This window comes from Schistocerca piceifrons, chromosome 3 (genome assembly GCF_021461385.2).
Source record: "Schistocerca piceifrons isolate TAMUIC-IGC-003096 chromosome 3, iqSchPice1.1, whole genome shotgun sequence".
Taxonomy (NCBI): domain Eukaryota; kingdom Metazoa; phylum Arthropoda; class Insecta; order Orthoptera; family Acrididae; genus Schistocerca; species Schistocerca piceifrons.
Window position 1 is genome coordinate 261,127,706 of NC_060140.1, and position 14,983 is coordinate 261,142,688.

A 14,983-nucleotide genomic window follows, 5' to 3' on the forward strand; every position below is an offset into this window, starting at 1 on the left:
AACTCTGAACATTCCCTGTAAATTGTAAGGTAACAGGGGATAATATGGAACTCTTTCAAGCAATTTAAAATTTAAAGCACAGCTGTAGTTCCGTCGGATAGTGATTTGGTTTTCTTTTAATTGCAACGAATTATATAAGTGTGTTGATAATTTGTAAAATTATATAATGTATTTAGATTTAAGTATTTAAATATTATAAAATATTGCAAACGAATTGTGGCCATGTTTAGCGATTATTTTGACTACTGTGGTGTCATGTGACCCGACTCAGGACTGTGGATATGAGCGGGAAAATCGTGGTCTTTTGTCGTTGGCCGTTGTGGTGGCGAGTTGGGAGCGGCAAAGTGCCGCGAGTGCAAGCATGGACACCAGGGTATGCGAAGGAACAAAGTGAAAGTGTGTGGGTGTGAGACAAACAGTGTACGAATTGCACCGATTATTATTTGTGAACTTAAAAATGCATGGCCACAACGTTAAAGTGTTTCTTTTGAATAAATAAGTTTCAATCTGAACGTGTATAGTTCAATTCACTGCTCTTCAAAAGCCAGCCAATATCAGACTCAATAATAGGGGCACAAATGCAACCATTTACTACCAACCCCCTTTACAGATGAGCCACGTAAAAAATAGGTAGTAAACGAGCCCGAGTTCAGTTGCAATTGGGGGCTCGTCTGGGATAGGACTTTCTTCCATATTCCATAGTATTTCGGAATCAAATGTCCGTCTGATGTTAGGCTTTTGAAAAGTCAGTGTGGGGGCTCTGAGCTAAATCGGTGCATTAGCAGTACCGGAGTGTTTGTGCTGGACAAGATACGCGCTGCCCCGTGGTTACACCGATATAAGGCCACCACGATTGTGAAGCAGTCAGTTACATAGTCTGATGAGTCGACCACGTGTTGCCGCGGGTAAAACCGCCGTGCTTGCCGTGTCCACGTGTTGCCGCGGGTAAAACAGTCGTCCGTGCCGCGACACGTGCTGCCGCGAGAAGAAACCGTCATCCGTGTCACGTCCATGTGTTGCTATGGGTAAAGCAGTCGAAGCTGTATCCACGTGCTGCCGACGATCAACGCTGTCATCCGTGCCACTGACCAACACGACTACATGCTGCCAGGGGCCTACGCAACGTGTTCTCGCTCGTGATTGTGTTTGCTGTGTGTCCACGCCGCCGATTAAGATTCATTGCATAGCTGTGCTGCGGAGCTCACTGCAGACGTCGCGTCACACGAGGATTTAAAAGATAAGTACAGCCAGCAGCTACATTGCAAAATTGTGTCCTTTCATTAGCCATGGCCGATGAGACGCGTGAATCTCAAACTGAAGGCGAATCAGTGGATGTTAGGAGTACCTGTAGTAGCCCTAGCATGCCAAAAGAAATAGGCTGGATATCAGGAAGTGACCTCAGCACATTTTTTGTAAAACTTACTAGTAAATTAGGAGAAATAGACTCGAAAATAGGGAATATAAAAACTGCAATAGTTGGAGAAATGGATTTGAAAATAGGGGATATGGAATTAAGGCTTAGTGATAAAATAATGACAGTGAGTGAAAAATTTGATCAGCTAGATCTCAAATTCACTAAATTCACTCAAATTACAGATAAAGTCGAAAACACAGTTAAAATTGTTGAGGGAATTATTGAGAGAGTTAATGAGGTTGAAAGAGGCCTAGTAGCCAAGGTGGAAACTGTGCAAAGTAATCTTGTGGGGAAGATTCAGGTACAGGAACAGAAATGCACATTATTTCAAAGACAAACAGAGGCAGACATTGAATCCATTAAGATAGGAGTGCTGGATTTCCATAAGGGAATTACTGACAATAAGAAGGAATTAGAAGGGGAAATAAATGTCTTGAGGGAAACGATTAATACTGTGGCAGCAGGGAATGGAAATTTATTGTTGGGATATCCTCTGGGGCATGGATTTCAGTCAAAACCTTTTAATGGGGAGAATAAATACCATGCAGTTGACTTTCTAGCTGCGTGTAAGGATAACTTTGTGACAGGGATGAGTGAGCAGGCAAAAATTAAATACGTTAAGAGGCAGTTGGAAGGGGGAGCTCAAACATGGGCAAACCAAAATGATGATAAATTTTGTGATTTTAAAACCTTCGAAAACCTGTTCTTGAACAAATACTGGGGCCAAGCAAAACAATTAAGATTGCAAAACGATTTTTTGAATGGATCCAGTTACAAAAGGGGAAAGGAAAGTATGAGAGTTCTGTGTTAGAGAACTGAATAAATTAAATCATCTGGATAGGCCACTGGGCGTATTAACAGAAATATCTACACTAAAGAGAAGATTACCAGAGCATTTGCAATGGGATTTGATTCACAGTGCAACAGATTCAGTGGAAGAATTTCTTAATTTTGTGGATAATATGGACAGGGCATTGTGTTACAGACCTAAATACATGGAACATAGGGAGAGTGGAAGGTATCATGAAAGGGGAAACAGTATTAATTATGAATACAGTAATAACCATAACAGGTGGAGAGAAGATAGAAGTGATCAGAATAATCAGGATAGAGATTGGAGAAGCAAGCCACAAAGGTATAACAGAAATTTTGGAGGGAGAAGAGACAATTTTGATCAGATGAGGAGTGATAGAGAAGGTATGAGAGTAGGAATGCCGGATGCAAATGGACAGGGTAGGCAATCAAAAAACTAATTGATGCCTCACTTAAGGTCTGCAGGGGGGCTGGTAATTATGTGAACAGGGCCAGACAAGGACATGATGGGAGGAGTAATAAAGTCAGCAAGGAAAATAGGGAAATTGGGATATGTCGTATGGATGCTGTCTTAGGAAATGAAAATCTATGGGGGGGTTTTAACAATTATAGAAATACAGATAAAAGGTATAAGAGGAAAAAAGGGAACAAGGCTAATATCAGCAATAAACAGTGTGAGTTTTACATTGATGACATGTTTAAAAGGGAAGAGAAATTACAAGCAGAGGAGGACAATATTGGTTTGTGTGCAGCAAAATTCATTGAAAGATCAGAGACAGAGGTAGTTTCATCAAAAGGGGGAACAGAAGTGGATATGGAATTAAGGGGCAATGTTCACAGTAATAATAGGTGTGATGAATGGGTAGAGATGTCTATTGGAAATAGTATGGAGAATTGTGGAAAAGGTGAGGAGAGGGTTATTCAGTGTGATGTAAAGGCTAATATGAGTGGTGTATTTGACAATGTGGAAAATGCTGGTAAATTACCTACTGATAAGGTTACTGTGCTTGTGGGTGCAGGTGTTAACTGTGGTAGTGATAATGACTTCAGTGTGGATATGGAAAGGCGTAATGATATGGAGAATGTTGCTGTAGGTTGCCCAGAAGATAAAATTGAAACCTATGTTTTCTTAACTGATGATGCAAGCCTCAAAGATGTTAATTGTGGATGGTTAGGAAAGGAGGAGGCTGATTATGATTTGAGTGATTGGGTGTCCTATGCAAAATTACATAAAGCTTTGATGCCTGAAGAATGGGGTAAAATAAAATTTAAAATTGCCAGAAAATTGGAAGAATTAAGTGAAGAAGAGAATGTTGAGTTTGCTATTAAGGATCTGTTTGAAGGGGATACTGATGTATGTTTTGGAGAAAGACCTAAAGATATTTGCATTATGCAAGAGGAAAGCAGGAGTGAAGTAGAAAGAGATTTGTTACAGGAATCAGGGCTGAACAGAGTAGAAATAGAGGTGATACAGCCAATAATTGATATCAGTATGGGAGGAGTTGCAGATATAGCATTATTAGACTCTGGCTCAAGTTTATCTGCAATCTCTGAATCTTTCTGGCAGCAAATTAAAGGTTTAGGATTAATAGAATTACCAGTTACAGGAGTCAAAATTAAGACAGCAACTGGGACATGTAGCAAGCCCATCAGCAGGGAAATATTACTGGAATTTAATAGTAATGAGTATTGTTTTGATATTAGTTGCTTTGTGGTGAAGGGTTTGGCATTGAATGTAATTTTGGGTATGGACTTCTTGTACAAGTATGACTGTAGCATTTTTGTAAAGGACAGAGTGGTAGAATTTGATGCTGGTGGAAATAGACGAAGAATAAAATTTAAAGGGGAATTAAAAGGAGGTGAGACAATTACTCATTTACAAAGGATAGAAGAGGTAGGTGATGAGATGTGCACTGAACAGCAGATACATGACAAAGTAAATGAAATGGGACATTTAAATGAGGAACAAAAGGTGCAGCTTACAGGTTTATTGTGTAAGCATAAGCATGTGTTCTCTGACAGACCTGGAAAAGTCGTAGATTTCAGTTATGTTTTGAGGGTATTGCCACATGAAGTGATAAGGGCCAAACCTTATCCTATAGCAATAGCTAATAGAGAGGCTGTAAGGGCAAGGATACAGATGATGTTGAAGTGGGGCATACTGGAAATGGGGAGGAGTGAGTATTGTAATCCAATAGTAGTGGTGAAAAAGAGGGATGGTTCTATAAGAATAGTATTGGATGCAAGAAAGCTAAATAAAATAATAGTCAAAGAAAATGATCAGCCAGAGAACATGGATGAGCTGTTGAGAAAATTTTATAATGTTAAAATTCTGTCAAGTGTTGATTTGACTTCAGGATTCTGGCAGGTGCAAACGGCTGAAGAGAGCAGAAAGTACGCTGCTTTCTTATTTGAGTGCAGGACTTATATGTTTACAGTTGTGCCATTTGGTTTATCAATATCTGTAGCAGTTTTTGTAAGGGCTTTAAGTCATGTGTTGGGTGATGAACTAATGAGAAAATTGACAGTGTACATAGATGACATTTTGATTACGAGTAGCAATTGGCAAGAGCACTGTCAGCTGTTGGAGGATGTATTCAAGGCTATATCTAAAGGGGGGATGACCCTTAAGTTAAGTAAGTGTGAAATTTTTCAAGCTACATTACTATTTCTCGGTCATCAGTTAACTCCTGATGGCATTCTGCCCAATAAAGAGGAAATCAAGGCTATTGTTGACTGCAAGGTGCCAACGAACAGGAAACAATTGAAATCATTTATAGGACTATGTTCATTCTATAGGAAGTACATAAGTGATTATAGCCTGAATTCACCTAACTTATGTAGACTATTAAAGAAAAGTGTAACCTGGTGCTGGACATCTGAGTGTGACCGGGAATTGAAAGCCATCAAGAATAGCTTAAAAAACAGCAAAATTTTGTTCTATCCAGATTTGTCTTTGCCTTTCTGTATTGGGGCAGACAGCTCAGATTATGGGATAGGGCCAGTGCTATTTCAGGAGAGGGTAGTAGATGGGAAGACCAAGCACAGGGCAATCGCTTTTGCAATCAGAATGCTGTCCAAACATGAATTAATGTATGATATCTCAGAGAAGGAACTTTTAGCCATAGTTTTTGGATTTCAGAAGTTCAGTATATATGTGGAAGGTAGGAAAGTGATTGTTTACACAGACCATAAGGCTCTGAGCTATTTGCAAGAATGTAAGCTGTTAAATAATGACTCATGAGATGGGCCATGTTTAACTATGAGATAAGATATATTAAGGGCACAGACAACAATGTGGCTGATGCCTTATCAAGATTACCATTCATTGGAGAAGAACGTGAAGCGAATGGAGATGAGAAAGAACTTCAGATATTGTATATGAAAGGAGTGGGTGGAGAGAAGGAAATCAGATCCATCTGTAAGGACATGAGGAGACTTCAGAATGGGGACCAAACCTTGAAGTTTATCAAAACAAACTTTGGAAGTAAAGAACATGAAAAAATAGCTAAATATTATAGAATTTATAAGGGTATTTTATTTAGACGAAGAAATTTGGACAAAGAGGAGTGGAAGGTATGTTTTCCAGATGAGCATGTGGAAAAATTAATAAATTACATCCACCTTAGCCATGGGCATTATGGGGCTCAAAAATGTTTGGAAATACTGCAGGACTATGTTAGTTTTAACAACATGGCCAGGAGAGTAAAGAGACAGTTGGCTTCTTGTGACAAATGTCAAAAAGTGAAGTATAATACTATTGCAGTACAAGGAGAGATGCAGAATATTGTTCCTAAAAGAAATGATGAACTGCTGGCTATATGATTTATTTGGGAGGCTGCCAACAGGTCGAAGGGGTGTAAAGTATGTTCTTTTAGCTGTTGATGTATTCTCAAAGTTTGTAAGGCTGTATCCACTGAAAAAGGCCACTAGCCAGAATATAATTAACAAGCTAGAGAAAGATTACTTTGTGAATGTCATAAAACCAGAGAATGTTCTGTCTGATAATGGAGCACAATTTGTATCTAGTGTGTGGGGGAAGTTTATGCAAAGATCTGGGATGAAGAATATAAGGATTTCAGTGTATCACCCTGCGGCAAACCCTGCTGAGAGGTATATGAGGGAGCTGGGTAGGCTATGTAGGACATATTGCAGTAAAAAGCATAGTACTTGGGCAGAATATATAACTGTGTTTGAAGATCTTATGAACACAGTGAAGAGTTGTGCAACAGGATTCTCACCCTATGAGCTCATGAAAGATATCAAGCCAGACAATCTAATAGCAGAACACATAGATTTTCCTCCATCTCAAGACCTGACAAGTCAAGAGAAGATGCAGATGGCCAGACAGCAAATGTTAAAGAAAGGACATGAGTGACAGAGGAGGCATGGAGAAAGGTATGACAACAAAGTTCAAGGAGGGAGATAAGGTGCTGGTGAGGAACAAGAAAAAATCCAGTACATTGATGGCGAAATCAAAAAGTTATTTGAATTATACCATGGACCCTTTGAGATAACGGGTTGTCCACACCCTAATGCATATAGGTTGGTATATCCAGTGTCCAAAAAGCCATTTGGACTGAGAAATGTAATGGAGTTGAAAAAATATGTGGTAAAAGAATAAAGGTTAAGGAAGTGAGATTCCCATGTACACTATTGTCGAGTTAAAAAAAAAATTATTGGGGGCTATGTATACATGTATTTATAATTGGAGTATTATTTGTGTTACTGTGTATGTTGCGATGCCATTGTTGGTGGTCAACAAACTTCATTATACTGTATGTATTTGCAATAAGGGAATCTGTTATCCAATGGATTTGCACAACTGGTGTGGGTGTGATAGAAGCCTTGTTGAAAGTCATACGGGAACTGAAACCTACTGTACATATACTCTATTTCTGTATAAATGTGTGGAGAATATAGGAGGAAGGAAATCTGCTAGTTGAGATTTTATTAACATTTCTAATGTATCTGTGGCACCTGGAGTTGATACTGGTGCGTGGGGGTAGGATTGTTGCTGGGACAGTCATGTAGGGCAGTCACTAAATATGCAAATTGTAGAGGCATATGGGAAATAATTAACTTGCTTATTATAAGATGTTCATGAGGGAAGTGAGGTAAAGAACACTAATGGCCAAGTGGATGCTTGTAGAAGTTTATGACCTTGGTGAGTTTGTTTGCCATTTATGATTGAATCTAGATAGCCATGGGAATGCCATAAAATAATGGGTTTCAAGATATTGCCAAATATTATGTGAAAATTTATATAGGATTTCATAAAAAAAGAGCGTGTTTATGTACAGTGATATAGCTGTATGGATGCTTAAAAAAATATAAGAATCAGCATCTGGGAATAAATTCTCTTGGTGCGGGGGGGGGGGGGGGTTGAAGTGTCGGAGGTCCTGATCTGGGAACATTTGAAGGGTGAAATAGAATATATTTAACTATGCCATGTTTGTGTTTGATTTGTGGCAAGTTTGTCATTTGTACAAACCTCAATAAGAACTGATCAGTGAAAACAGGATGTTCCATGGAGGATTTGGATAGCCTGATTCCTGGGAAATGTGGGTCTGCATGTCTAGGCAAGATTTATGAGGATTTGATTAAATTTTGATAGGATGGCTTGGCTAATGAGAGGAAGCATAGTGCTGCTGGCTGACAAGTTTGGAAAGACTGTATTCCAATGCATAAACCTGTGAACACAAGGATCTGGTTACAACTTCGTGCAACTTACAGAAACAACTGTGTAAAAAGTGAGTGTTAATGTGCAGTGAGTGGGCAACCTACATATAGACTAACATGGACATTTATTTTGCCTTCCCAATCAGACTCAATAGTATACTATCTAATTGTATATTTGAGTTGGATACATTGCTGGATTATGTATGTATGTTTCCTAATGACAGTACTTAAACTGATTAACTCACCACTATAACACTGTTCTACATGTTTTGGTGCCATTATAGTTATAATTAAAATGTTTAATATATAAAGTAATATGGGTTCACTCCATTTGGTGCTACTTCATGTTGGCGTTACTAAGGTAATGTCTCCATGAAGATGGGGTATGTAAGGTAACAGGGGACAATATGGAACTCTTTCAAGTAATTTAAAATTTAAAGCTCAGCAGCAGAGACAATATGCTGCGCAAAATAGACCGGAAAATACTTGTTTTGTGTTTTGATGGACATTGTAGTTCCGTTGGATAGTGATTTGGTTTTCTTTTAATTGCAACGAATTATATAAGTGTGGTGATAATTTGTAAAATCATATAATGTATTTAGATATAAGTATTTAAATATTATAAAATATTGTAAACGAATTGTGGCCATGTTTAGCGATTATTTTGACTACTGTGGTGTCATGTGACCCGACTCAGGACTGTGGATATGAGCGGGAAAATCGTGGTCTTTTGTCGTTGGCCGTTGTGGTGGCGAGTTGGGAGTGGCAAAGTGCCGCGAGTGCAAGCATGGACGCCAGGGTATGCGAAGGAACAAAGTGAAAGTGTGTGGGTGTGAGACAAACAGTGGACGAATTGCACCGATTATTATTTGTGAACTTAAAAATGCATGGCCGCAACATTAAAGTGTTTCTTTTGAATAAATAAGTTTCAATCTGAACGTGTATAGTTCAATTCACTGCTCTTCAAAAGCCAGCCAATATCAGACTCAATAATAGGGGCGCAAATGCAACCATTTACTACCAACCCCCATTACAGATGAGCCACGTAAAAAATAGGTAGTAAACGATCCCGAGTTCAGTTGCAAAATGTAGGAAAACTGCATTCATTCAGTGTAGTAGATGCCATTTCAATTTATGTTTTCCATGTCTGTCTGACAAATACCATCCTACAATGTGTGATGTTGAGAGTACATCCGTCGAGTAATTGTACATTACTCTTGTGGTCTGGCATATTGTGACTTACTATGTTACTGAATAGCATCATTTGTACAATTATGTACTGTAGTTGGACTTGGGCTTTCCAAGCCTGTCCCTCATCCATGAAAATTTAATTAAAAATAGTAAATAGTCAAATAAAATATGAAATTCACTACAACTTCATGCAAATGTGTGTTGGTTTTTTTCATTATATTACCCCGCAAATGTCACATAAATTAAATAATGTGATCATTGATGAGAAGAATATAGATAATAAAAAATAAGTATCAGCAGGATTCGAACCATTGCCTCCTCCACAATCCTCTTGCAACACGCGAACATTACCTGATTGACCACAATTACTTCTTACTGTAAGCTCCTTCGCAGATACATTAGTTACATAACAGACACATAGAACTTCTCTTGCAATTGCCAGAGTAGTGCACCTTACCTCTTGCACATTATGTTGTTTTAATTGCCTACTAAATGTATGCAAGGATTGAAGTAAATCCATGATCCCAACATTGTGGCCTCCATTTTTATGATATTATCAAATATATGAGAAAGGTCTAACTAAAAACCACACAGTCTTCTCTGCACCAGCTCTGTGCAATATTTGCCAGTTATTTTAAACACTGATAGTCATCCATTGAAATTTACAAACCTACTGTTTACACTCAGGGAAATAACACTGGGTAGTAGAGGCACAGCAAGTGACAAAATGGTGTTTTCACCACTGACCGAAACTTGAAAATGTAAGTTTGAGTTTGAATATCATAAATTTGCTCAAGACCAAAAAGCTTCTGTCAATGAATTAGCACAGTTTTAGAAAGCATGGCTCATGTTAAATTAAACTTGCCCTTTTCTCACATAATATACTGCAAAATGTGGATGTATGGTAACAGGCATATAGCATATTTCACATTTCTAAATTTCTTCTAAGCATTTGATAAGACACCTCATTGCAGACACTTAATTAATGTATAAGCAAATGGAATAGGTTCCGTTCACACATATGTGAATGGCTTGACAACTTCTTAAGTAATAGAACCCAGTATGTTGTCCTTGACAGTGAATGTTCATCATAGACATGGGTATCATCAGGATTGCCCCAGGGAAAATATGATAGGACCACTATTATTTTCTACATACATACATGATCTGGCAGACATGTGCTGATGATGATGTGGCATATGGGTACGTGTCAAAGTTGAGTGACTGTAGGAGGATACAAGGTGAGTTAAATATAGTTTCTATTTTGGTGTGATGAATGTCAAGTAGTTCTAAATGTAGAAAAATCTAAGTTAATGTGGATGAGTAGGAAAATCAAACCCATAATGTTTGAATACAGCACTAGTAGTGCCCTGTGTGACACAGATACATCATTTAAATATCTGGGCAAAACCCTGCAAAGTGATAAGAAGTGGAACAAACATGTCAAGATTGTGGTAGAGAAAGCAAATGGTCAGCTTTGGTTTATTAGGAGAAATCTGGCAAAGTGTGGTTCATCTGTAAAGGACATTGCATATAGGATGGGAATTCAACCTGTTCTTGAGTACTGCTTGTCTATTTGAGATTTTCACCAGACTGGATTAGATGAAGACAATGAAGCAATTCAGAGCCAGGCTGCTAGATTTGTTGCCAGTAGGTTTGAACAACATACAAGTATTACAGAGGAGCTTCAGGAAGTCAAATGGGAATCCATGGGGGGAAGGTGACATTCTTTTGGAGGAATACTACTGAGAAAATTTGGTCAACCAGCATCTGAAGCTGACTGCAGAACAATTCTACTGCCACCAATATAAATTTCACATAATGACCATGAAGATATGATGCGAGAAATTAGGGCTCATACAGAGACATACAGATAATCATTTTTCCCTTGCTCTATTTGTGTGTAGAGCAGAAAAGAAAATAACTCAAAGTGGTACAGGAGACTCTGTGCCATGCAACATACAGTGGCTTGCAGGATATGTATGTAGATGTAGTTAATTTTTAATGCATAGAATCCCTCCAAACAAAGCTGATAATAAAAATGCCCTGAGAAAATCTGGATATTATTTTAAAATCCAGTAGAAAAATAAAATACAGTGACAAGTATCTCTCCATATACAACCAGAATATCCATTCAGTCACAAACAGCATTTTAGACATGGAGGTTTTGCTTAATGCTGAACTTCATTTTGTCAGTGTTCTATGACTCTTGAAACACTGGTTAAATACAGATCAGACTGCTTAATTTTCAACACTAGGCTACAAACTTGCACGTTACTTCTGTAGAAGAACTCACAAAAATGAAAGTATTGCTGTTTTAATTAAAAGTCACTGATGACTACTAAATCCCATCAAGAAGGAGAACCTTCAGGAGTGTGGATTAATCGATGTACTTGTTAACAATAGACAAGGAAATCATAGAAACACAATCTTTACATTGTAGCAACAATAAACTGCTTACTGCTATTCATTTTATTGAGATAAATTAAAAAGAAAAGTACTTCATAAAAACTGTCTACTGCATTTTCAGTTGTATTATGTTACTTCTCTTTTATCTGTAGTATAATGAGTGCCTCAATAAAGAACTAGACTTTGAGGCAACACTCATGGAAATCAGTGGTACAGATACAGTTGGTGAGTAATCTGTCACTCTCCAAATGGAAACTTTGAGTCATTTCTCAATGAACTTGGAACGTTACTAAATAAGATACATACAACCAAGAATTTTCTTGGAACAAGCAGGAGAAAAGAGCTATTGCTCAACATAACAGATACCTTCACTTTGAAACAAACAAAAACAGCCCCCAACAAGAATTACAAAAACTGCTATTACTACTACAGTTTTGGAGCAAGTATCTGTACACATAACCTGTACTACAAAATGCATAAATACAAATTGCAGTGACAATGAAACCCAAATGATGACCCTCTCAAGCTATCTACTACCCAGCCAAAACCACTAAAGAATTGCGACAGCAAGAAGGTTCAATGCATAGATCACAGAAACATTTCATCACTTATTATCAAGAGAAAGGTGGGAAGAAGTTTCTCCGATGCCTGAGACCAACAAAAAGTTTGAAAAGTTCTCTGACATCTTTAACTATTATTTGGAAACAGCATTTCCTCTCAAAATATGTGTGACAAGGAACACAAATCTAAAAGCGAAGACATGGATAGCTAGAGGCATAAAAATCTCAGGCAACACAAATGTAAATTGCTCAGTTACAGAGAAACCCACAACATATCCTATCTGGTTAGCAGTTTATTCAGATATGTACAACAGTCATATGTCAGGTAAAAATGATGACTAATAAATTTACATCAGAGTCAGAAAATAAAAGCAAAGCAATCTGTAAAATAATAAAGCAGGAAGGAAATAGTAAAGGGGAAATTATCACCCTGAACTGTGACAAGAGAGTTACTGACTCAACAGATTGCAAATCTCTTCAGGCAGTACTAAGATGACAATACAAAAAAATCTAATAATCAATATAAGAGAGGTAGCCTAAACAGCCACCAGATTTAAGTAAATTCTTGTCTCCACATAATGTAGCTCTACGAAAGAAACCCAAATGAAATCATTCATACAGGAAAATCTGTCCAAAAATGGCCTTCTTGAATGATGGTATTCCAGATATTCTTGGCTTTTCACAAACTGTATCTAAGAACAAGTCCAAGTGAAATCATTCATGTAGCAAGAACCTTCATAAATGTCCTCAAGAACTGATAGCTTTTCAGACTTCATCATAAAGAAATGTATTATAAGTACTGCAACACCTCTTGCAGATAGAATTAACTTATCGTTTTTGACAGGAGTGTTTCCCGCCTGTCTTAAAATTGCCAGAGTGATCCCTATTCATAAAAAGGTACACAGCATCTTTAGAAAACTATAGACCAGTCTTTTTATTATTAGGTTTTGCCAAAATCAGTAAAATAATCAAGTGTAACAGATTGATGAGTTTCAACACTGTAGGAAAAGACAGATTGCTACTTCCTGTAAAGCAGACACGTCAAGTTGCAGACATGCACAATTAAAAGACACCTAGATAAAGCTTTCAGCTACAAGTTTCATCAGTAAAAGAGAGACACATACCATTCACCCACATAAGCAAGCACATCTCATGCACACAAAACCGTCAACTCCAGCATCCTGGCCTGAGATGCTAGAATTGGCAGTCTCGTGTTGTCTGTCTGCTACTTGACGTTTCTTCTTCATGGTAAGTAGTAATCTGTCTTTTCCTACATTGTTGGCAATCCTACATGGAGTTTCCATTGTTAGATTAATAAAATTCTTTGACAAGAATAAAATTCTCACTAATGTCCAGCATGGTTTCCGGAAAAATAAATCTATGAGTAGTACCATCTATAATCCTTTACAAAATGCTCTAGAAGCATGGGAAAAAAATGATGCTGGTATTTTCTTAGATTTAAGGAAAGCCTTTGATGCCTCAAATCATTAAGTAATGTTGAGAAATCTTGAAATGTAAAATATTAGAAGCACTGCATTAAAATGGTTCTCCTCATACTTAATAAATCGGAAACATAAAATAGTAGTAACGCATGAACTAAATGACAGATTAAAATTTATTTTTCAGATACTGGAAAAAAATAAATCTGAAGTCCCTCAATGATCCATTCTTGGGCCTATCCTTTCCCTTCTGTACATAAACGACTGATATATAAGCACTGAATCACAAATAAATACCTTGTCTACAGATGACACTAGCATCCTTCTTGCAGAGAAAACTCCAAGGTAACTACAGGGAAACATTTATAAAGTTACAGACCAGCTAAATGACTGGTTTGATGCAAATAAACTGATAATAAATACATAAAAACAACTTTTCTGAACTTCTGTTTAAAGGTGGAGGCCTCCGACACCTCTGTGACAATAACCTTCAGCAGAACTACACCATCAATGGAAACAAAAATTTTTAGGCATATTGCTGCAACATAATTTTGAATAGTAGACATTCCTGACAAAGGAAACACTACACTGAAGGAATATGCTACAGCCTGTGTTTACTTGCACACAAAGCAAGCTTCCGCAATGTTTGAATTGTATATTTTACCCAGTTCCATAGCATTCTACAGTATGTGATTATATTCTCGGGTAGTGCAGTTGCTAGCCCAGTCATCTTCTTGACACCTCTACCCCCCCCCCCCCCCCCCAGCCTCCCAACAAAAAGGGCTAGGCAAGCGTGCACCATGCATGACAAACAGATTCCTGGAGGACCCTCTTTCAAAAGACACTAATCCTTCCACGCCCCTGTATTTAATTATTCTAAAAACATGTAAATATGTCACAAAGAATTTAAAAGAGAAAAATAAAAGCTTTAATATACATAAACATGATAGCACACAAAAATACAAACTACACATCCAATCAGTAAGGACATCAGCATTTAAAACCTCCACTACAAAAAGTGCTATACAATTCTAGAATGGTTTATCATATAAAATATAAGTTATTTCCTCATCTTCACCATTTTATAAATCCCTAAGGGCATTTTTAATTGATCATTTCTTCTATTTAGTCACAGAATTTTTACGGCATTTGAAGTACAGCAGACTTAAAGCAAGAATGTGCAAAAACTGCTACTGCTCCTAAAGCAAGAACTAATAGCATTAATTTATTTCAATATCATAGTACATTTAAATGTTCTACACTTATGGAAAAAAAAATTGCAACACCAAAAAACAGTCACACGCACATGTCTGCAGTCTCTGGCAAACAATCACACGCACATGTCTGCAGTCTCTGGCAAGTGAAGCCACTGGGCAGTAAGGCTTCAGTTGCCAGAGACTGCAGTCATGTGTGTGTGTTTGATGATCCATATGTGCTTGATTGGAGACAGATCTGGGGATTGAGCAAGCCAAAGC

General features: G+C 37.7%; 1 protein-coding gene across 1 annotated transcript in view; it reads right to left on the reverse strand.

Annotated features, from left to right (window-relative positions):
* The window catches only part of LOC124788567 (ankyrin-1-like), a 192,145-nt gene that overhangs the window by 94,827 nt on the left and 82,335 nt on the right, over window positions 1-14,983 (reverse strand). The gene's annotated exons all lie outside the window — the stretch shown is intronic.